This window comes from Oncorhynchus masou, chromosome 33, assembly GCF_036934945.1.
Source record: "Oncorhynchus masou masou isolate Uvic2021 chromosome 33, UVic_Omas_1.1, whole genome shotgun sequence".
NCBI classification, from domain to species: Eukaryota; Metazoa; Chordata; class Actinopteri; order Salmoniformes; family Salmonidae; genus Oncorhynchus; species Oncorhynchus masou.
The window spans coordinates 45792673-45817980 of NC_088244.1; the positions used below are offsets into that span (position 1 = coordinate 45792673).

General features: G+C 43.5%; 1 pseudogene; it reads left to right on the forward strand.

The window, feature by feature from the left end:
* The first annotated feature begins 3651 nt into the window (after positions 1–3651).
* LOC135527408 (histone-lysine N-methyltransferase PRDM16-like) overlaps positions 3652–25308 on the forward strand; it is a 472536-nt pseudogene continuing 450879 nt past the window's right edge.

The following is a 25308-nucleotide window of genomic DNA, read 5'->3' on the forward strand; positions in this document are numbered from 1 at the left end:
TGAAAGATTAGCATATTGGATTGACGACCTGTAGACTAAAAAATAAATAAATAACGTATTTGGCTGCTGCAGCCCGGATTGCAGCTGTACGTCTCTCTTTCGGGGTCTGGTCCTGCTACTGTGCCTACGGTGTTAAAACTGCAGGAATATGTGAAGAAAATACCAAAAAATGCGGGGTTACACAGCCATCACGTTGAGCTCGTAAAAGGCGGACGTTTAAATGATGCAGAAAATGTCTTCCACAATGAACGGGTGCCGAAGAGCAACACTCTTTTTTACAAGGATAGTCGCAGTTAATTGCTCTTAAAAAGGCTTTGTACCCACCATATGAAATCATTTGTCCCTCGCAATGTGAGAGAGACATTTGGCGCACAAAAAATTTAATTGTTCTGGAGTGCTGGTGTAAACATTTTGGAGAAGAAAAAGTTCGACAAAACTGCTGATGAATGTCCCTTTTTATTTTGACTTCACTTAAACAGGAAATGCTATCGATGCAATCAATCGATTGAGACAAGAATATTGATATTCCCAGTCGTCAGTCTATTAGTCTTTTAGACACCCAGGAGTAGGATAAACGAAATAGCATTGATACATGAAATGAATACTAACCTGTCGATTGTTGGCTCAATGTCACTCGGTTACAGTGAGACTTGTTGTAACATCTGCGCAATAACTCTGTTTGGCAACATACGATTCCACAAACAATATTTTATCATTGTTAGATCAATAGTTGAAATTACTAAATTTGTCACAATTGCTATTTCAGAGGAAATGTGGACGCTTGGCAACCACATGACATGTTGAATGCATGGTCGACTTGTACTGCTTACAATGAAATGATCAATTATGGTTGGTGATTGTAGTCCTGTGCGGATTTAGATTGTGGTCCTGTGCTGATGTTTTTTTTCCCATACGTTTCTAAATATAGTATAATGCATTGGATGTAATATGCAATTGCAATATTTGGTGAATATTCAAATCCCCATGTTACTTAGGCCTATTCCATCTTATTCCCAATTCTACCATAATAGCCCAATAATAAAAACAAATAGGGTCTATTAATAATAATAATAATAAGTCATGAATGAATACTAAGACAAAATTATTATTATTATCATGTATTATTTAATTAGTATTTATAATAATTTGGTATTGGTGTTCAATCAAGGCTTTGATCCCACCCGGTCCTAATTGGTCTACATCTTCTGTAGAGGTACCCTTTTCCCGTTGACAAATCACAACATTTAATTCGCTCCGAGATCAATCTCCTGGTCCTGCAAGTAATCATGCAACTCGTTTCTTTTCCAGGACTATGTTTTCAGTATGCAATACATCCAATTTGACGGAGTTTTTAAAGTGAACATAGCCTTCCTGATTTGGTTTTACATGTAGACATCTACATGTTGCGTCGAAGTAGTTGCAAATAATAATAATAACATTAATCCTTACAATATAATCATCATAATTATTATAATAACAATGATACAGCAATGTGGTTTATAACAATTGTCAATTAACTGCATGCAATAGGACCAATAATGAAATTAAGTTCAAATGCGAATAATTAATTATGCCGAATAACCATGCTTTTTGTTGTCAGATAGGCCGATACTTTCCTGATATTAGCTTGACTAGATAGGTTGTTTTCTTCACTGCTTCAACTGAACAGTAATCATACCTAGCCTACATGTGGATTAGTACAGGACTGTAGGAATATTCGCCTTTCTTTCGTTCAACATCCATACAATTCACTGTAAATATTGTATTGATTCATACATACGGTAGCCTACAGACGTACATATTTCAATTGCCTAGCTGCGTTATGGGCTGCAGAATAGGCTATAGCGCATATAACCAAACCTCCAACTAAAATCGACCACACACCTAACATTGCCTGTTAATATGCATGCAACGAGCAACAGACGCCTGCTGTCATACACACAGCATCTCTGAATGCCATTACATGCAACGTAAAACAAGTGGAAGGCAAAATCATACAAACAGTTGAAACTCCTCGCTGGGTTTACCTGGAGTCCTTGTGACACAATGGCGCTACATGTTTTCATTCATTACTTTTTAATGTAGCTAAGTATGACATCTGCTCCACAGTGCACGGAGAGGATCGGTGTACAGAAATAAAGAATCGTTTAAATTAAAAATACATTGACTTAATATGTTTCCTTTAGAAATACAATTCATTGAAACCAGCCCGCTAAAGTCTCGTCTATTGAAATTCGGCGGTTGCACGCATCAACAGCTGCCGTTTCGTGTGGTTTGCTCCGGGGCAAAGCATGCAACATTTTCATTACGGAGAGCTATATCATAAATTCACTGCTAATCTACACCTGTTGTTTACGATGCATGGACTCCAACGTATGCATTTAATTTAGTGGCGTCAAAATAACCCCTTGCAGAACGGGACATTTGAGTAGCCTACGTTGACCACAATGACAGATGACACGTCAATGGCGTTATTTGTAAATATAGTCTAAACATATTTTGAGATATCCTATCTGTAATAGAATAAAGCCTATCTGTAATAGAATAGAGCCTATCTGTAATAGAATAGAGCCTATCTGTAATAGAATAGGGACTATCTGTAATAGAATAGGGCCTATCTGTAATAGAATAGGGCCTGTCTGTAATAGAATAGGGCCTGACTGTAATAGAATAGGGCCTGACTGTAATAGAATAGGGCCTATCTGTAATAGAATAGAGCCTATCTGTAATAGAATAGGGCCTATCTGTAATAGAATAGAGCCTATCTGTAATAAAATAGAGCCTATCTGTAATAGAATAGGGCCTATCTGTAATAGAATAGGGCCTGTCTGTAATAGAATAGGGCCTGACTGTAATAGAATAGGGCCTATCTGTAATAGAATAGGGCCTATCTGTAATAGAATAGAGCCTATCTGTAATAGAATAGAGCCTATCTGTAATAAAATAGAGCCTATCTGTAATAGAATAGAGCCTATCTGTAATAGAATAGAGCCTATCTGTAATAGAATAGAGCCTATCTGTAATAGAATAGAGCCTATCTGTAATAGAATAGAGCCTATCTGTAATAGAATAGGGCCGATCGGTAATAGAATAGGGCCTATCTGTAATAGAATGTAGAGCCTATCTGTAATAGAATAGAGACTATCTGTAATAGAATAGGGCCTATCTGTAATAGAATAGGGCCTATCTGTAATAGAATAGAGCCTATCTAGAATAGAGCCTATCTGTAATAGAATAGAGCCTATCTGTAATAGAATAGGGCCTATCTTTCTCGTAATTCATTATTATAGCAACACTAATAATGAGAAGATCAACGGTAACAATAAAGCCATCATATTCATTATCATAGAATAATGTTAAATAGGCTGATAATTATAGCCAGTAATAACAATAGTAAGCTATTTCTTTTTTTCCGTATTGTTTTTACTTGACCTTAAATTAGATTTTTGATGTGATCATTTTGAATGATCAGTAGTGATACTTGATAAAAATCACCTTGCAGTTGAGGAATGGACCTTGACCCCATCACATAGGCTACCATGCTGTGTCCACTGCTAGTCGGGATCCCACGGGTTTGGGAAAAATAAGTTATTGCTCTTAAAGCGGTAGTCAAGAAGGTGCTGTTGGTGGCAGTAGCGGTTGTACCGGAGAGGGAGGGGGGTTCCGAGATGGTGCTCAGAGGAAGGAGGAGGAAAGAGATAAGTGATCTAAAGAGGAGAGTATAGGACAAAAAAGTGATAATGATGAATAGATTGCAAAGTTTTTTGTCCCTGACGAGGGTGTCAGATTGAATGGCCTGTGCGCATGTGCGAAGGTGTCCAAACTGACTATGCTTGTGAGATGAAGATAGTGTTGTTGCTGCTTCTGGGCTCACGGAGGACGAGAGGAATCTACAAGCCGACAAGATGCGATCCAAGGCGAGGGCGAGAAAACTGGCCAAAAGTAGGTATTTTTCCCTTCTTTCGATCGGCGGCTCGAACTCTCGTCACCAATGTGTCATTGACATTTATCAGTTCCTTTGGAGACGGGTCTTTGTCTCCTAGATATAATGTCGTTCTCTGTGTGAATAGTAACCTTAAAACATCCTACTTCGTGTCTCCAGCCTGCTCGCTGTTGCAGCCTCGGGTTTACTTGTTCCCAACTTCAGAACTTTCATATATGCTGAGAAACACTGCTGGTGGTTTGTATTAAATATATGAGAGAAAAAACATGTCCATACAAACTGCGCTGTGGAGTCGTTGTGATTTATTTTCTCGGAGGTTAAGAAACGGCGCAGAATCGTTACCCGAAAGTTAGCTAAAAGTTTTCGAATGGGATAGTAACTTTTTTATTGAGTTTTTCCAAGTCTTGTGAAATAATATTCCTGTCTTTTGAAATAGTGGGCGCTCTAGCACTGGTCATGGCGCTAGAAGGAGCACAGAATAGAGACCGAGTTCTGCGCACATTCCGCACAACCTTGGGAGACGTTCAAATGTGAACTTGGAAAGAAATTGCTATTTTCATGAAGCATTTTATCCGTCCGTTTTATCTTAGAAGAAAATGCATTCACGAAGTCGTTTTTTCCTCTCTGTCCGCTTAACTACTGTGGTGTTTTGTTCCTCTTTCGGGGAATGGTAATCAATAATGCTTCTTGTGCAAGAAGGTACTTTATGGACTGTTGCTGTTCTCATATACGGAAAAAAGTAATTACAATTTTTGTGAACATCGTGTAGATGTTTGTGTATGAAGAAGGATGTTTCTCAGCTTGGATTCGGATATCTTTCCGATTGCTTTGCTAATTGCGCATCCATGAATATAGTTGGCTTTTTCTGTAAATGTATATAATCAATTTAGGTGTTATTTGTTTTCTGAATAAAAGGTAAAGCAATAATGTGTATTACACATATTTTCAGACTCGAACGAGGATTCATTTTTTGATATGGGTGTTATCAATTATTTCAAGATGAGTTTCGATTATGGACATGTAGCGGTTGGTCATTGCACATGCAGAACTTCGAGCAGATGAACGTTTAAACCAGTGAGGACTCAGTGAAATGTATAGCCTATGAGTTTAATCCATCAGCAGCCTATTAACGAATCTGAACGCATAAGATATTTACCATTATTTAAGAAGTCGTTGCTTTTAATATCAGCATAAGCCCCTGAAAAACATTTTATATGGCCTTTGTTAATCCCAAATCAACCTTTTCAGATTTAAGGCATGTTACATTTCTAATGAAGGCATATTGGTTGTTTCTATCTCACCGCTATGTTAGCAAGCATGGTGAAATGACCGTGCTGTAAACGAGTAGGCGAGTACGTTGGTTGTATACCTCCTCCGTTTTCTACGCATTATGATCAATCATTTGTGTCAATGAGGACAGTTTTTCAATTGTCGGTGTCACCAGCGGACATTTGTCAAGTCTTTGCAAAAAGAAAGCAGGCCCAGCTTCGAGAATCGTTATCAATTCAGGAAGGTATTTTTCACAGTAAATAAAATAGACCTTGATCTTATTGCCTTTTGATTTGAGTGCTATTTAAAATAAATGCCTGCATGAATTTGAGGAGACCTCTCACTCGGCGAGAATTATTCCATTCTTGCTAAACTTCCAGACCTTAGCGACCCCAATTTGTCTCGCCTTGTGTTGTAGTAAGTTGGAACTAATAAGTTATAAACAAAAAGAAGATTATATGAACATGGCTTGGTGATATTTAATAAAGCTGGGCCCGAGTTGTTGACAACATTTAGGCCATACGCCTACAGGATACTTGTGCAGTTTTGGCTCTCAGAATCGCCTCCCTGAGCGGTGTCAAACTGGGGAAACTCGCATTGATCAATACATGCTGTGACTGACCGTATTTCCCCACATGTTCAATTTAGGCCTTTTGGATATGTACTGATATTTGAAAACACTTTTACACGTTTACATGAATATGTTACATGGTATCATAGCCTGGAGGCCTGTAATTTAGATGATTGTTTTTTAGGCTTGTTTATCTTATTTTACCTAAAAAGGTAGGTCTATATCTCTTTCGAAATTTCACAATTTATTATTATTAGGCCTGTTGTTTATAATACAAATTATTATTGTAATTATTAATATGATTGTTATTATTATTATTATGACCCTTTTATATACTCATTTGAGTCATATGCTATAGCCTTCAGTATTACAATACAATCCAGGTCATATTTTGGTGACAATTTTTAAATTGTCTTTTGTTCGCTCTTGTCATTTGAGGCAGGCTAAAGGGTTGGTTAGATGTTTCTCGCTACAGTTAATTCAATTTGATGTAGAATGGCACAGGCATCTCCTCTGTTGACCTCCCCTGGCATAAATTGCTTGTGCACACCCCTCCCTTATTAGACGATACTTATTTTATTTTTTGTCTTTATAGGCCTATCCTATGGTTCAAATGTTTGCAATTCGGTCTGAAACAACAGATGTGTGCTGACAACATGCCATTAAGGCTTAAGGCAGGATTCAATTGTTGAACATTACAGGTGAATTTTCCAGTAGGGTCCTACTGCAAGCCTACCTCGTGTCTAATACCGAGCAAACATCGTAGATGATAAAAATGAAAATGGAGTATCGGTGTGTCTGCAATCTGGCCAGCAGATAAGCTACCTATGTCGACACCTCACAATTGGATCTTGATTGATTTCTATAAGAGTCATATTGTAAAATCACATAATGGTTTGACACGGCTATATGTTCTGCGTATATACAGTCTGCGTGTATGTTGTGTTAATTGGGCCGCATATTCGCTAATGCTAAAAGTACATCTTAAATGAAATGTATCCACTGATGTGAAGTTTAAGACGTTTTTATTTTGTTTAATTTGTCAACATTTGAGGTTTCACAAGATCAAGAGCGATGCCCAACCCAGTCCTTTAGGGTTAAAACTAAAATGTGAAACGTTTGGGGGGGACCGAGGAGAGGGTTGGGAAACACTGCCATAGGGGAACCATTTTAAGGTCTCTGAAGAACCATAAACGGGACGGTCCTTTCAAGACGCATACAAAAATCCCAAACCAGAAATGTTTCCAGGACCGGAATTGAATAGCCCTGCTGTAGGATTTTTAAGGGATAATTTGATATTGGCGATGAGGCTCTGTGTCTCTTTCCCAAGAGTCAGATTAACTCATGGATACCATTTGTATTTCTCTGTGCCCAGTAGCAAACTTGCGACATTATCAACTCGGCCCTCACAGTTTCCCGCACGGATAAGCTTGGGTAACCGGACAGACACAGTTGTATTTGCGTCCCGTAATTTAGCCACTTTTCTTGTGTCCCAACTTTTCTTTATATTAAACGAGGTACATTTGTCAGCAAGACGCATCAATTAACAAGAGGAATGTTTTGTATCTAATGTCTCCTTCTGTTTGGAGTGGGTGAACGTGTGCAGGTAGCCTAATTTTGAAGTGATTTGTTTGACATTCAGAAGAAAACATTAAAAGGTAATACATGCTTCTGTTAAAATACATGTCTTTACTATTAAGCCCATAAAGAACAGGCAAGTAAAACTCTTAGGCCTCAAGACCCCTGGGCTTACACTTCTAAAAAAGCTGACATAAGATTTAGCCCAGGTAGTCTGCAAGAAAGATTAGGTGCTAACACAAAATAATTCCACATTGTTTTTTAATGGACAGAGGAAGTAGTAGTTGTAGTAGTAGAAGTATTGGACTAAACAGACACGGCTGCAGTATGATAAGGTAGTAGTAGTATTGGACTAAACAGACACGACTGCAGTATGATAAGAGAGTAGTAGTATTGGACTAAACAGACACGGCTGCAGTATGATAAGATAGTAGTAGTAGTAGAAGTATTGTACTAAACAGACACGGCTGCAGTATGATAAGATAGTAGTAGTAGTAGAAGTATTGTACTAAACAGACACGGCTGCAGTATGATAAGATAGTAGTAGTAGTAGTAGTATTGGACTAAACAGACACGGCTGCAGTATGATAAGAGAGTAGTAGTAGTAGTAGTAGTAGTAGTAGAAGTATTGGACTAAACAGACACGGCTGCAGTATGATAAGGTAGTAGTAGTATTGGACTAAACAGACACGACTGCAGTATGATAAGAGAGTAGTAGTATTGGACTAAACAGACACGGCTGCAGTATGATAAGGTAGTAGTAGTATTGGACTAAACAGACACGGCTGCAGTATGATAAGAGAGTAGTAGTATTGGACTAAACAGACACGGCTGCAGTATGATAAGATAGTAGTAGTAGTAGTAAAGGTAGTGGTTATAGTATTGTACTAAAAAGACAAGGCTGCAGTATGATAAGATAGTAGTAGCAGTAGTAGTATTGGACTAAACAGTCACGACTGTAGTATGATAAGATCGTAGTAGTAGTAGCAGTAGTAGTAGTAGTAGTAGTAGTACTAGTAGTATTGTACTAAAAAGACACGGCTGCAGTATGATAAGATGGTAGTAGTAGTAGTAGTAATACTAGTAATAGTAGTAGTAGTAGTACTAGTAGGTGTTGTAGTAGTAGTAGTAGTAGTATTGGACTAAACAGTCACGACTGCAGTATGATAAGATCGTAGTAGTAGTAATAGTAGTAGCAGTAGTAGTAGTAGTATTGTATTAAAAAGACACGGCTGCAGTATGATAAGATAGTAGTGTCAATCACATAACATCAGAAACCAAACATCATTGACAAAAAACTTGAATTGTTGCGTCGTTGTCCTCAGGTGGCTACTAAGCTAGCTAAAATTATCTCATTCCTAAATTAGCCATGGATGGAGATAGGGATTTGGACTTCACAGCCTGCAGCCTGTGAAGCCGGCTCTTGTTTTTGAGCAGTGCAGTTCAGTCACTACTCAAAGCCCTAATCTCGCCTTCAGGTCTGCCTCATGATGGCACAAGTAATGTCATAACCCAACGTGGACTAGCCCCATATAATGGAATGTTTCTTATTGGACAAGTCCAGGTAGTCCCTCCTTGTTTCATCCCATTTGGGCATGATGAACTCGACCCTGCATATCACCACAGTGTGACAGAGATCTCAGTCAGACCCCACAGTCCACACTAGGCCCCAGCAGATCCACATGGAAAATACCTCTCCGCTGCCCACCACCCCTCACACCTACAGTGCCTTGCAAAAGTATTCATCCCCCTTGGCGTTTTTCCTATTTTGTTGCATTACAATCTGTAATTTAAATAGATTTTTACTTGGATTTCTTGTAATGGACATACAAAAAGTGTCCAAATAGGTGAAGTGAACTTTAAAAAAAAGACTTGATTCAAAACATTATAAAAAATAAAAAACAAAAAAGTGGTGCGTGCATATGTATTCACCCCCTTTAAATGAAGCCCCAAAACAAGATCTGGTGCAACCAATTACCTTCAGAAGTCACATAATTAGTTAAATAAAGTCCACCTGTGTGCAATCTAATTGTGACATGCTCTGTCACATGATCTCAGTATAAATACACCTGCTCTGAATGGCCCCAGAGTCTGCAACACCACAAAGCAAGGGGCACCACCAAGCAAGTGGCACCATGAAGACCAAGGAGCTATTCAATCAGATCAGGAACAAAGTTGTGGAGAAGTACAGATCAGGGTTGGGTTATAAAAAAAATATCAGAAACTTTGAAAATACCACAGAGCACCATTAAAACCATTATTAAAAAATGGAAATAATATGGCACCAGAACAAACCTGCCAAGAGAGGTCCGCCCACCAAAACTCAGGGACCAAGCAAGGAGGGCATTAATCAGAGAGGCAACAAAGAGACCAAAGATATAAAGGAGGAGCAGCAAAGCTCCACAGCGGAGATTGGAGTATCTGTCCATAGGACCACTTTAAACCGTACAATCCACCTATCCAAGCTTTACGAAAGAGTGGCCAGAAAACAAGCCATTGCTTAAAGAACAAAATAAGCAAACACATTTGATGTTCGCCAAAGGCATGTGTGAGACTCCCCAAATACATGGAAGAAGGTACTCTGGTCAGATGAGTCTAAAATGAAGCTTTTTGGCCCTCAAGGAAAACGCTATGTCTGGTGCAAGCCCAACACCTCTCATCACCCCGAGAACACAATCCCCACAGTGAAGCATGGTGGTGGCAGCATCATGCTCTGGGGATGTTTTTCATAGACAGGGACTGGGAAACTGGTAAGAATTGAAGGAATGATGGATGGTGTTAAATACAGGGATATTCTTGAGGGAAACCTGTTTCAGTCTTCCAGAGATTTGAGACTGGGATGGAGGTTCACCTTCCAGCAGGACAATGACCCTAAGCATACTGCTAAAACCACTCTCGAGTGGTTTAAGTGGAAACATTTAAATGTCTTGGAATAGCCTAGTCAAAGCCCAGAACTAAATCCAATTGGGAATCTGTGGTATGACTCAAAGATTGCTGTACCCCCAGCGTAACCCATCCAACTTGCAGGAACTGGAGTAGTTTTACCTTGAAGAATGGGCAAAAATCCCAGTGGCTAGATGTGCCAAGCTTATAGATACATACCCCAAGAGACTTGCAGCTGTAATTGCTGCAAAAAGTGGCCCTACAAAGTATTGACTTTGGGGGGGGGGAGTAGTTATGCACACTCAAGTTTTCTGATTTTTTTGTCTTATTTCTTGTTTGTTTCACCCCCAAAATATTTTGTATCTTCAAAGTGGTAGGCATGTTGTGTAAATCAAATGATACAACCTCACCAACAATCTATTTTAATTCCAGGTTGTAAGGCAACAAAGTAGGGAAAATGCCCAAGGGGGTGAATACTTTCGCAAGCCACTTCATGTGACTTAATTCTCTATGTTTGGGCTGCAATCTCCCAATGTTTTGGCAGTTTGTCCTGCGTGCCGAAGATGAGATGTGATAAAAATAGGAAGGAGGCATACTGCGGAGTGGTATGCATTTGCCAGGGGGAAAAAGAAAAGTCTTTCCACTTCAGTTAAAGGCATTTCTGTGTATCGTATTCCAGACGGTGCTGTGCAGAGAGTCAGTCAAAGTTATCACCCAGACAACCGAAAAGACTAAGAGAGGGCCTGGTTCTTGTTCATTACGACACACAACTGAAATAGGTTATAAAGCATTTTGCAACAAAAGATTTGATTTTCTCATTGGATGAATCGAGGTCGGCCCTTGCAGTATTTTTCTGTTTTCTTCCATTTGGTGAGTAATGAACATGACCCTGTCTGTAAAAAAAACCTGCTTCCTTCTCGTTTCTTTAGTGGAATGCAAACACAATCATTTTCTCTCCTCGGTGTGATTACATCCCCCGCTGTTTGACTTTTTCAAATATTTTTTTAAACAAATGGGATGTTGACTGGGAAATTTGCATGTTTAAGCTGCACTCATGATTCAGAGAAATGTAATATCTCTGCATTGTGACTAGTCAGTGGTAAATGGCACATGACCTTTCTTTTAAAGTTAATTGTGTTCTATGGTCCTGATAACTTTATTCAAATTCCACAGGCATTTGCTTGCTTAGTTACATGCCCACATGCAGTAACTACTCACTTGATTGACATCTTAGTCATTCACTCCCTATTGGCTTGCTGCTATACTCTGCTTCACCTATCAGAATGGTATGTTGCCCCAGACCCTTATATTCCCTTCATCCTGAAGAGACAAAGCTAAGGATACAAAACTCTCCTCCCCAGAGTCTTCCTCTATTTTGTCTTGGAGATGTGATTTTAATTGAACCTTTATTTTACTAGGCAAGTCAGTTAAGAACAAATTCTTAATTTACAATGACAGCCTCGGAGCAGTGGGTTAGCTGCCTTGTTCAGGGGCATATCGACAGATTTTTACCTTGTCAGCTCAGGGACTCAATCTAGCAACCTTTCAGTTACTGGCCCAGCGTTTTAACCACTAGGCTACCTGCAGCCGTTTAACGTGGCGCTACTTTAAAGTGCCCCCTCTCATTGGACTGTGCTTTTAAAGCATTGGCTCCCTCTCTGGTTTCCCCGTAAGTTTACATCTCCACCAACCCCCTCTCTGTCCCTACTAGTCTCAAAGTTCCTTGTCGCCTCCCTCCCTCTCTCTCTGTATTGTCATAATCACAAAGATGGGCATGTAGTGTCTCATTATGAGTGGATTCAAACAGGACCGCTCAGAGGCTCGGGCAAAACCATGCCAAGACTATTTTTTTCTCCTCTCTTCCCTTCTTCTCTAAAATCAGGTTATTTAATTTGCCACAATAATGCCCCCTGGTCTGGACAATTACGCTGGACGATCATTGGGCTTTTGACAAATTTGCTCTGATGGGAGGGAGGAGAAGGGGGGGATGTGGAGATTCTCAGAAGTAATTGAGGCATCATTATCATTATCCAATGGCATTTGGTAGCCATGCAGACCTCACCAGGCCAGCAGTAGGCATCACCTCTATTTGTTTATCACTTCACTTTCTTGTGGAAGAATGGTGAGCTGGGTTAGAGAGGCATCAGTGCTCTTTCAGAAGATATATCCACTTCTATCATGTTTCACGAGAAGACCCAGATGCAGACAGCGTTGAAGTAACACAAGTGTAATACTAGATCAGGGGGCAGGCAAAACTACAGGTCAAGGGCAGGCAGAGGTCAGTAATCCAGATCAGAGTCCATAAGGTATAGAACGGCAGGCAGTCTCGGGTCAGGGCAGGCAGAGGTCAATAATCTAGATCAGAGTCCATAAGGTACAGAACGGCAGGCAGTCTCGGGTCAGGGCAGGCAGAGGTCAATAATCCAGATCAGAGTCCATTAGTTACTGAACGGCAGGCAGTCTCGGGTCAGGGCAGGCAGAGGTCAATAACCTAGATGAGAGTCCATAAGGTACAGAACGGCAGGCAGTCTCGGGTCAGGGCAGGCAGAGGTCAATAATCCAGATCAGAGTCCATTAGTTACAGAACGGCAGGCAGTCTCGGGTCAGGGCAGGCAGAGGTCAATAATCCAGGGTGGTATGACAAGGTACAGAATGGCAGGCAGGATCAGGGCAGGCAGAAATGGTCAAAACTGGGAAAACTAGAAAGTACGAACACGGACAAGAGGGAAATGCTGGTAGACTTGACGAACAAAATGGACTTGCAACAGACAAACAGAGAACACAGGTATAAATACACTGGGGATAATGGGAAAGATGGACGACACCTAGAGGGGGTTGGAGACAAGCACAAAGACATGTGAAACAGATTAGGGTGTGACAGTATCCCCCCCTCTAGGGGCGCCACCTGGCTTCCTACCTGGGCGCATACCTGGTTAAACGGGGTGCTGGCGGTGGAAGTCCAGGATGTCCCTAGCGGGGACCCAGCACCTCTCCTCCAGGCCATAATCCTCCCAGTCAACCAGGTACTGGAATTCCCTGCCCCGAGGTCGAACCTTCAGGAGATGGGAGACTTTTTTTACTACCTCTGCAACCACTCTGTCTCCAAAAACTGCCTTCATTATATCAATGGCATACTCCCCCGTTTGCAACACAATTAGTCCATCTCCATTAAAAAAGGTTCAACGAGTGGTGGCATGCTGATTAAGGAGACTCCCGAGAGAGATGCTAATATTGGTGTGTTTAACTTCATGAACTATAGTGTGGCTTGCTGGAAAAGTATATAAAACCTCAAACCGAAGACCTTCATTTTCCTCCAGTGACGTTGGCAGGCCAAACAAATCATTACCACTGCGTTTGGCCTTAATAACTTCTCCTTCTTTTGGAGGAACCCTGATCTTATTTCTTAAGCTGTGTGGTTCTTTACGGTATTACTTCTCGATCCGGCTTTCAGATTCAGAAATGTGTAATGCCACAAAACTAAGCGCTGGTGGTTTTTACCAATGTATTACAAATATTAATATTTTACCTTTATTTATTTAAGCAGGGAGTCATGCTGAGAACACAGTCTATTTTGCAGATGAACCCTGCATGAACACATCAATAAACAACAATGAACCTATACTCATCTTATCTACAGGTATATAAACATCAATTACACACAAGACATGAAAAGCAAACACAAAATATGAAAAGGAAAACGCAATCAAATGAAACCAACACATTCTTCAGTAAAAAGGCCCTCTAACATCTGCCTGAATTGCCCTAGAGGCACCAACTCCAAAGAGTTTTGGAGATCACTCCACATGAGAGGCGCAAGAAAAACTAAAAGCAGATTAACCTAACTCGGTGGAGATTAAAGGCATCTCCAGGGTTAGCCATCCCTGAGTCCGGGTCTGGTAACTTTTTAGAAAAAAGCTGTGCAATGCATCTATCTTCAGAGGGCCAGCCTACGATCTGATACAAAATGCAATAATGTATACTGAAAATTTCTCCCATGGCTTCAATACAGTGGCAGCTGTAGACAATATCGCCATAGTCAATAACCGGAATGAATGTTGACTGAATGATTTGTTTTCTGCTATTTAATGAAGACAGGACCTGTTCCTATAGAAGAAGCTCATTTTAATTCTTAATTTCTCATCGAGTTACACTTTAGGATGATTCGGACATTATTTGTTGCGAACATGAAAAGAGGGACATTAGATTAAAACCTCATCATAGTGAGGATATTAATAGTATGATGGGCAATGCCATTTTGTTTCGATATTTGAAATGTTTCTTTTAAATAAGAGACTAGACTTTAGATTTTAAGAGTTAAATACAAAAAAATCTAAATATAATGTGTTACATAGATTTTAACACACTAATCTTCAGTACTTCAGTTCTTTCAAAAACTAAATTTCATTAAATATTTAAAAAAGTGTAAACTGTAGCTACTTATTTTCTTTCTAAGTTTGTTTGCCTAAGCATGACCATCATCCACATACCACATTTTTGACAAATGTAGCTTTTTTTGTGTCAGCAATTGGACATTGTTCTGAGGGGGGATAGTTTCCCACTTTACCTTAAAAGCCGGGACATTATCAATGAAGGCACCAACCAAAGAATGTACAGTTCATTCGGAAGGTTTTCAGACCTCATAGTCTGTTCCACATTTTATGTTACAGCCTTATTCTAAAATTGATTCAATTAATGTTTTCCTCATCAATCTACACACAATACCCCATAATGACAAAGCGATAACAGGTTAAAAAAAACAGAATTACGTAATTTACGTAAGTATTCAGACCCTTTGCTATTAAACTTGAAATTGAGCTCAGGTGCATCCTGTTTCCATTGATCATCCTTGAGTTGTTACTACAACTTGATTGGAGTCCACTTGTGGTAAATTCAATTGATTGGACATGATTTGGAAAGGTACACACCTGTCTATATAAGGTCCCACAGTTGACAGTGTATGTCAGAGCAAAAACCAAGTCACAAGGTCGAAGGAATTGCTGTAGAGCTCCGAGACAGGATTGTATCAAGGCACAGATCTGGGGAAGAGTACCAAAGAATTTCTGCAGCATTAAAAGTCCTCCATCATTCTTAAATGGCCTCCATCATTCTTAAATGGAAGACGTTTTGAACCACCAAGACTCTTCCTAGAGCTGGCTTCCTGGCCAAACCGAGCAAACAGGTGAGAAGGGCCTTGGTCAGGGAGGTGACCAAGAACCCGATGGTCACTCTGACAGAGCTCCAGAGTTCCTCTGTGGAGATAGAGCACCTTACAGAAGGACTACCAATCAGGCCTTTATGGTGGAGTGGACAGACGGAAGCCACCCCTCAGTAAAAGGCACATGACAGTATGTTTGGAGTTTGCCAAAAGGCACCTAAAGATTTTCAGAACATGAGAAACATGATTCTCTGGTCTGATAAAACCAAGATTGAACTCTTTTGCCTGAATGCCAAGCGTCACCTCTGGAGGAAACCTGGCACCATCCCTACGGTGGAGCATGGTGGTGGCAGCATCATGCTGTGGTGATGTTTTTCAGTGGTAGGGACTGGAAGACTTGTCAGGATCGAGGGAAAGATGAACGGAGCAAAGTATAGAGAGATTCTTGACAAAAAACCTTCTCCAGAGCACTCAGCACCACAGTTTGTGGCGAAGGTTCACCTTCTAACAGGACAACGACCCTAAGCACACAGCCAAGAAGCAGGAGTGGCTTTGGGACAAGTCTCAGAATATTCTTGAGTGGCGCAGCCAGAGCCCGGACATGAACGAACATGTCTGGAGAGACCTAAAAATAGATGTACAGCTACGCTTCCCATCCAATCTGACAGAGCTTGAGAGGATCTTCAGAGAAGAATGGGAGAATCTCCCCAGGTACAGGTGTGCCAAGCTTGTAGCATCATAGCCAAGAAGTATCGAGGCTGTAATCGCTGCCAAAGCTGCTTCAACCAAGTATTGAGTAAAGGGTCTGAATACTTATATAAACGTTTTTCCTGAATTAATAAGTACCCATTTGAGTTTAACAATGTATTTTTTTGCAGGACAATAAAGGCAGTTTGAAGCTCTGACAGAGCTTTGATGTGTGGCTCAATCTCAATCACCCTGAAATGACTGTTTTAGGTCCCTCCATTATTAGTGTACTTTTCAAGCCTATTATTATTGTTTTAGCAAATGTATGCTTTCTGGTCGTAATGATGCATTTTTGTCTCCATTAAACAGCCAGCATTAAACAACCAGCGTTAGACAGCCAGCGTTAGACAGCCAGCGTTAGACAGCCAGCGTTAACAGCCAGCATTAACAGCCAACGTTAACAGCCAGCATTAGACAGCCAGCATTAGACAGCCAGCGTTAGACAGCCAGCGTTAACAGCCAGCGTTAACAGCCAGCGTTAAGAGCCAGCGTTAACAGCCAGCGTTAACAGCCAGCGTTAACAGCCAGCGTTAAGAGCCAGCGTTAACAGCCAGCGTTAACAGCCAGCTTTAACAGCCAGCGTTAAGAGCCAGCGTTAACAGCCAGCGTTAGACAGCCAGCGTTAACAGCCAGCGTTAGACAGCAAGCGTTAAGAGCCAGTGTTAACAGCCAGCATTAACAGCCAGCGTTAAGAGCTAGCGTTAAGAGCCAGCGTTAACAGCCAGCGTTAACAGCCAGCGTTAGACAGCCAGCGTTAACAGCCAGCATTAAGAGCCAGCTTTAAGAGCCAGCGTTAACAGCCAGCATTAACAGCCAATGTTAGACAGCCAGCGTTAACAGCCAGCGTTAACAGCCAGCGTTAGACAGCCAGCGTTAGACAGCCAGCGTTAGACAGCCAGCATTAGACAGCCAGCGTTAAGAGCCAGCGTTAACAGCCAGCGTTAACAGCCAGCGTTAACAGCCAGCGTTAAGAGCCAGCGTTAACAGCCAGCGTTAACAGCCAGCGTTAGACAGCCAGCGTTAACAGCCAGCGTTAGACAGCCAGCGTTAGACAGCAAGCGTTAAGAGCCAGCGTTTACAGCCAGCGTTAACAGCCAGCGTTAACAGCCAGCGTTAAGAGCCAGCGTTAACAGCCTGCGTTAGACAGCCAGCGTTAGACAGCTAGCGTTAGACAGCCAGCGTTAGACAGCCAGCGTTAACAGCCAGCGTTAACAGCCAGCGATAGACAGCCAGCGTTAACAGCCAGCATTAGACAGCCAGCGTTAACAGCCAGCATTAGACAGCCAGCATTAGACAGCCAGCGTTAGACAGCCAGCATTAGATAGCCAGCATTAGACAGCCAGCATTAGACACGCCAGCATTAGACAGCCAGCGTTAACAGCCAGCGTTAGACAGCCAGCGTTAGACAGCCAGCGTTAACAGCCAGCGTTAGACAGCCAGCGTTAACAGCCAGCGTTAGACAGCCAGCGTTAGACAGCCAGCGTTAGACAGCCAGCGTTAAGAGCCAGCGTTAGACAGCCAGCGTTAGATAGTCTTCCAAAAAGACCTGCATAGAAACTTCATATCTCATGGGATGAGAATATACAGTATATTCTCTAACTAAAGATATTCTTACGTTGTCATATTCTACAAGTCATTGATATGATCTTTATTACTGTCATAGACGAGGGCTTTTTAATCCTGTCATTAGACCAAACCCCATCTTTTACCCCACCTTCATAATTTACCTGGTGTCAGATTGTTCGTGAAACAATGAGTAGAGTGGTATGTGTGCGCACGTCTGTGTCCGAGCACACAAGGTGTTGAGTCTTCACTGAAACATTTCAAGATGGGTCATTAGCCCCTCATCTTCCCCGTACCCCCATCCTTCCCTTCCTGACACTGTGATTCCTCTGTAATTCCTGTGTGCTGCTCGCAACCTCATCCTACCCAGTGTCCGGTTCCAAAGTAATGATGAGGCTGCTTGTGAAAATATTGAATTGCAAAAACATCCCTGGGTTAGAGGGTGTGTGAATGGAGCTTTCAGCTCTGGGCGAAACCCGGGGTACTGAGTGACAGAGAGAGAGAGAGAGAGAGAGAGCAAAGAGTAAAGAAGGAAAGACGCTGGGTTAAAGGCCCTCATCTGGGCCCGTAGACCTGGAAAAAGTTATCACATGAACCATCTGACCTTTGACCCACCCACTACCATGGCTGCCTGGACACACTTCAACAGGGACGGGGTGGGGGGTCGGGGTAAACCCACTCAAAGCTTGTGCATTCACTTTCTTGAGTCGTGGGAGGTCAAACCTCTTTAGATTGGGTGATAATGTCAAAGGTAATAGGCGGCCATTTTGGTTCTCGACAGAGTTGAGAACAGGCTGGGAGAGGGAGGTCAAATGCATCATGAATACATTGTGAAATTTTTATTAACTCATTCTGTCTTCAAGGTGATGGAAGCCGTCAGAAGAGACATGCTCAAGGTGTTGTCGTTTTACAATTGAGAAATAGCCACCATGTTCTTTGTATCAACAGGAAGTAACACACTGTACACTCCATGCTGACTTTGACTCCTTAGAAATGTTTTGTCGCTGCGACTGGCACCTTATCAGACACCTTGAGCAGTTCATTCAAGAAGGTGTGTGTGTGTGTGTGTGTGTGTGAGTGTGGGAGGCGGGGTGAGTAGGTTCCTGACGTCTCGGTGGACGACCTCCTCCTGCGGAACGCCAGGGAGACTCTTGGGAGCTCTTTGAAAGGATGCGGTGTCTTTGTCCAGCCCGATAAAAGATGCCATAGTTTCCCTTTTCCTCTTCTTTGTGTCCTTGCTGGCAGCTCCAGTAGAAGTGCAAATTGTCCTCTCTCCGAGGGGCTATCCTGAACCTCGGCCAGGCCCCACTGCTGCCTTCTAATTACCGCACAGAACCCAGAGAGTTCTGGAGAGGAAAGGGGGCCAGATTCCCACAACCACCTGGCCTTCTCTTCTCCCCGGCTTTGATGGCTGACATCCCTGCTCTCCACCCCTCTTGTTTCTCTCTCTCTGTCCCTCCCTTCCCACCACTACCATACATTTCTCTCTCTCTCTATCCTCCCGTCTCTCTTTCTATTCTATTCTATTCTCCTCTCTCTCCCCCCTCCCATTAATAGAGGTTTTGACTTGCTTTCTGACCCTGACAAACTGCTCTTGTTGAAAGAGAGATGAGGAGGGGGTCGGGGGTGCACGGGATAGAGGTTGGAGGGGTGGGGGCTGGAGGTACAAGGGAGTGGGTTTGAGGGGTGGGAGGGAAGGATAGGGTGGCCAAAGAGAATTTGTAAAGTATGTATCCGAAGTCCATTACCATTCGGCAGGATTCTGTAAAGTCTCCCGAGGACCCACCCACCCCCCACCTACCTTGCTCCCATTGCACCCGACAGACTTAGTGAGAAAATAATACACAGAGGAAGAGTGTTGACTACTCCACTTCTTCAGTCTGTCCATTCACCAGGGTCTCTAACCCCACTGATAGAGCTCCACACAGCCATCTGCTAGGCACTACTATGCTAGGCTATGTTAGGTTAGGTTTTGCTATGTTATGCTATGCTACGCTCTCCTCAGTTAGCATCTCATCGCTAACTGTTCAGTCTTGCTCACATCTGCACAGTGGATGTTTTGACTCATAAAACACATTAATTCTCAAGTTCATACAGCGAGTGTTTGTCCAATCTTTCTTCTACCAACAATAAGCAGTTGTGAATATTTATTGACGACTGTCAATTATACTGCGTTGCTAATTATGATATAAATTTTAAACTGTATTAAATGGCACGCTAATTATGATAACAACATTCTCTTTTGGCTAAACCATGTATTCTCGTAAATTCACACAGACACACACACGCACGAACACAAACACCCACACATGCAAACCCTCTAATTCACTCTCTTATTCACATTTTCTTACAGCTCCATTAAAGGGCTGAATCAATAAAATCCCTCAGCCAAATCATAGCTGTGTCGGGCAGGAGAGGGGGAGATGGGCTGCGTTTTGACAGAAAACAAATTGCTCTATTAAAACCCTGTTCTGTGTGAAGCCATCACCTGGGCAAAGCGCCAGCTAGCCTGGCCACCATTTGTATTTCTCTCAGTATACAAAAGGCAGGCAAGGGCAGGCAGATTGCAGCACAGCGCCTACTGCAGTAGCACACGTCTGACAGCAGAGCGGAGGCCCCCAGAGATGAACATGAACTCTCCTCCCAAATAAACAGACAGCTGTCCTCCCACAACACACCACTCCTTTTTCAACCCTTTTGTTATGGCAAGCCTAAATAAGTTCAGGAGTGTGCTTAACAAGTCACATAATAAGTTGCATGGACTCACTGTGTGCAATGATTGTGTTTAAAATGAGTTTTTAATGACTATCTCATCTCTGTGCATTCTGTAAGGTCCCTCAGTCGAGCATTGAATTTCAAAGCACATATTCAACCACAAAGACCAGTTTTCCAATGCCTTGCAAAGAAGGGCAGCAATTGGTAGATGGGTACAAAAAACTACCATTGAATATCCCTTTGAGGTGTAGTTATTAATCACACTTTGGATGGTGTGACAATACGCCAGTCAGCTGCTGGAGAGGGAGGGAACTGCTCAGGGATTTCACCATGAGGCCAATGGGGATCTCTAAACAGTTACACTGTTTAATGGTGTGATAGGACATCACTGAGGATGGATCAACAACGTTGTAGTTACTCCACAATACTAACCTAAATGACAGAGTGAAAAGAAGGAAGCCTGTACAGAATAAAATATTCCAAAACATGCATCCTGTTTGCAACAAGGCAGTAAAGTAAAACTGCAACAAATGTGGCAAAGAAATGAACTTGGTGTCCTGAATACAAAGCATTAAGTTTGGGGCAAATCCAAAACAACACATCACTGAGTACCACTCTTCATATTTTCAAACATGGTGGTGGCTGCATCATGTTATGGGTATGCTTGTTATCGGCAAGTACTAGGTAGTGTTTTGGGATAAGAATAGGCATAGTCCTAGAGCAAAGCCTGGTTCAGTCTGCTTTCCAATAGACACAGGAAGACAAATTCAACTTTCAGCAGTACAATAACCTAAAACACAAGGCCAAATACACACTGGAGTTGCTTACAAAGATGACATTGATTGTGTATTCCTGAGTGGCCTAGCTACAGTTGTGACTAAATTGGCTTAAAAATCTATGGCAAAACTTGAAAATGACTGTCTAGCAATGATGAACAACCAACTTCACAGAGCTCTAATACATTTTTTAAAGACTCATAGCTGTAATCACTGCCAAAGGTGAATATAACATGTATTGACTCAGGGCGGTGAATATTTAACACTACGTGACCAAAAGTACGTGGACACCGACTCGTAGAACATTTCATTACATTAATATATCGGTCCCCCTTTTTCTGCTGTAACAGCTTCACGTCTTATGGGAAGGCTTTCCACTAGATGTTGGAACATCAATCTGTTGCCACAAAGTTGGAAGCACAGAATCGTCTAGAATGTAATTGTTTGCTGTAGCAGATTTCCACTCACTGGAACTAAGGGGCTTAGCTTGATCCATTAAAAACAGTTCAAGACCATTATTCCTCCTCCACCAAACATTACAGTTGGCAATATGCATTCGGGGAGGTAGCGTTCTCCTGGCATCCGCCAAACCCACGTTCGTCCATCTGACTGCCAGATGGTGAAGCGGGATTCATCACTCTAGATAACGCGTTTCCACTGCTCCAGAGTCCAATGGTGGCTCACTTTACACCATTCCAGCCGACGCTTGGCATTGTGAATGGTGATATTTGCCTTGTTTGCGGCATCTAGGCCATGGAAACCCATTTCATGAAGCTCCCGATGAACAGTTATTGTGCTGATATTCCTTTAAGAGCCAGTTTGGAACTTGGAAGTGAGTGTTGCAACCTAGAACAGACGGTTTTAAAGCGTTACGCACTTCAGCACTCGGTGGTCCCATTCTGAGGGCTTATGTGTCCTACCACTTTGCATTATTGAGCCGTTGTTGCTCCTAGACTTTCCACTTCACAATAACAGCACTTGCAGTTGACCGGGGCACCTCTAGCAGGGCAGACATTTGATGAACTGACTTGTTGGAAAGGTGGCATCCTATGATAGTGCCACATTGAAAGTCACCGAGCTCTGCAGTAAGGCCATTCTACTGGCACTGTTTGTCTATGGAGATTGCATGGCTGAAATAGCCAAAACCACAAATTTGAAATGGTGTCTACATACATTTGTAAAATCGTGGCCAAGAGTTCTGAGAATGACACAAATATTAATTTTCACAAAATCTGCTGCCTCAGTTTGTATGATGGCAATTTGCATATACTCCAGAATGTTATGAAGAGTGATCAGATGAATTGCAATTAATTGCAAAGTCCATCTTTGCCATGCAAATGAACTGAATTACCCCCAAAAATATTTCCACTGCATTTCAGCCCTGCCACAAAAGGACCAGCTGACATCATGTCAGTGATTCTCTTGTTAACACAGGTGTAAGTGTTGATGAGGACAAGGCTGGAGATCACTCTGCCATGATTGTGTTCAAATAACAGAATGGAAGCTTCAAAAGGAGGGTGTAACGACGTTCTTCTGTTGAAGGAGGAGCGGACCAAAATGCAGTGTGGTGGTTACTCATGTTTATTAATGAAAATACGACTAGACATGAAATAACTGAATGTACAAAACAACAGACGGAACGTCAAAAACTATACAGCCTATCTGGTGAACATAAACACAGAGACAGGAACAATTACCCACGAAACACTCAAAGAATATGGCTGCCTAAATATGGTTCCCAATCAGAGACAATGATAATCACCTGACTCTGATTGAGAACCGCCTCAGGCAGCCATAGACTATGCTAGACACCCCACAAAACCCCAAGACAAAAACACACCACAATAACCCATGTCACACCCTGGCCTGACCAAAGAAATGAAGATAAACATAATATATTTCGACCAGGGCGTGACAGAACCCCCCCCTAAGGTGCGGACTGCCGGACGCACATCAAAACAATAGTGAGGGTCCGGGTGGGCGTCTGTCCATGGTGGCGGCTCTGGTGCTGGACGTGGCCCCCACTTCACCGTAGTCGTCCCCCACCTTGTCCGCTTCCGTGACCTCCAAGCCACGGCAACCCTAAAACGGGACAGAGGGGCATCTCGGGACAGAGGGGCAGCTCGGGACAGAGGGGCAGCTCGGGACAGAGGGGCAGCTCAGGACAGAGGGGCTCCTCAGACTCCGGCAGCAGTGCCGGACAGGCGGGAGACTCCGGCAGCAGCGCCGGACAGGCGGGAGACTCCGGCAGCAGCGCCGGACAGGCGAGAGACTCCGGCAGCAGCGCTGGACAGGCGAGAGACTCCGGCAGCAGTGGAGAGGAGGAAGGCTCTGGCAGATCCTGGCTGACTGGCAGATCTGGAAGAGTCTGGCTGACTGGCAGATCTGGAAGAGTCTGGTTGACTGGCAGATCTGGAAGAGTCTGATTGACTTGCAGATCTGGAAGAGTGGCTGACTGGCAGATCTGGAAGAGTCTGGTTGACTGGCAGATCTGGAAGAGTCTGGTTGGCTGGCAGATCTGGAAGAGTCTGGCTGACTGGCGGATCTGGAAGAGTCTGGCTGACTGGCAGATCTGGAAGAGTCTGGTTGACTGGCAGATCTGGAAGAGTCTGGCTGACTGGCAGATCTGGAAGAGTCTGGCTGACTGGTAGATCTAGAAGAGTCTGGCTGACTGGCAGATCTGGAAGAGTCCAGTTGACTGGCAGATCTAGAAGAGTCTGGTTGACTGGCAGATCTGGAAGAGTCTGGTTGGCTGTCAGTTCTGGAAGAGTCTGGTTGGCTGGCAGATCTGGAAGAGTGGCAGATCTGGAAGAGTCTGGTTGACTGGCGGATCTGGAAGAGTCTGGCTGACTGGCGGATCTGGAAGAGTCTGGCTGACTGGCACATCTGGAAGAGTCTGGCTGACTGGCAGATCTGGAAGAGTCTGGTTGACTGGCAGATCTAGCAGAGTCTGGTTGACTGGCAGATCTGGAAGAGTCTGGCTGACTGGCAGATCTGGAAGAGTCTGGTTGACTGGCGGATCTGGAAGAGTTTGGTTGACTGGCAGATCTGGAAGAGTCTGGTTGACTGGCAGATCTGGAAGAGTCTGGCTGACCTGCGGATCCTGGCAGACTTACAGCTCTGGCTGCTCCATGCTGACTGACAGCTCTGACTGCTTCATGCTGACTGGCGTCTCTGGCTGCTCCATGCTGACTGGCGACTCTGGCTGCTCCATGCAGATTGGCAGCTCTGGCGGCTCCTTGCAGACTTTCAGCTCTGGCTGCTCCATGCAGACTGGCGTCTCTGGCAGCTCCTTGCAGACTGGCAGCTCCTTGCAGACTGACAGCTCCTTGCAGACTGGCAGCTCCTTGCAGACTGGCAGCTCCTTGCAGACTGACAGCTCCTTGCAGACTGGCAGCTCCTTGCAGACTGGCAGCTCCTTGCAGACGGGCAGCTCCGGCTGCTCCATGCAGACTGACAGCTCTGGCTGTTCCATGAAGACTGACAGCTCTGGCTGCTCCATACAGACTGACAGCGCTGGCTGCTCCATACAGACTGACAGCGCTGGCTGCTCCATGCAGACTAACAGCTCTGGCTGCTCCACTCAGGCTGGCAGCTCTGGCTGCTCCATGCAGGCTGGCAGCTCTGGCTGCTCCATGCAGGCTGGCAGCTCTGGCTGCTCCATGCAGGCTGGCAGCTCTGGCTGCGCTAAACAGGCAGGAGACTCCGGCAACGCTGTAGAGGCGGAAGGCTCTGGCAGGTCTAAACAGGCGGGAGACTCCAGCAGCGCAGGAGAGGAGGAAGGCTCTGGCTGCGCTGAACAGGCGGGATACTCTGTCAGCGCTGTAGAGGAGGAAGGCTCTGGCTGCGCTAAACAGGCGGGAGACTTCGGCAGTGCAGGAGAGGAGGAAGGCTCCGGTAGCGCTGGAGAGCCGAGGCGCACTGTAGGCCTGATATGTGGTGCAGGCACTGGTGGTACTGGGCCGAGGACACACACAGGAAGCCTGGTGCGGGGAGCTGCCATCGGAGGACTGGTGTGTGAAGGTGGAACAGGATGGGCTAGACCGTGAAGGCATACTGGAGATCTTGAGTGCAGTGCTGGCACAGGACGTGTAAGGCTAGGAAGGTG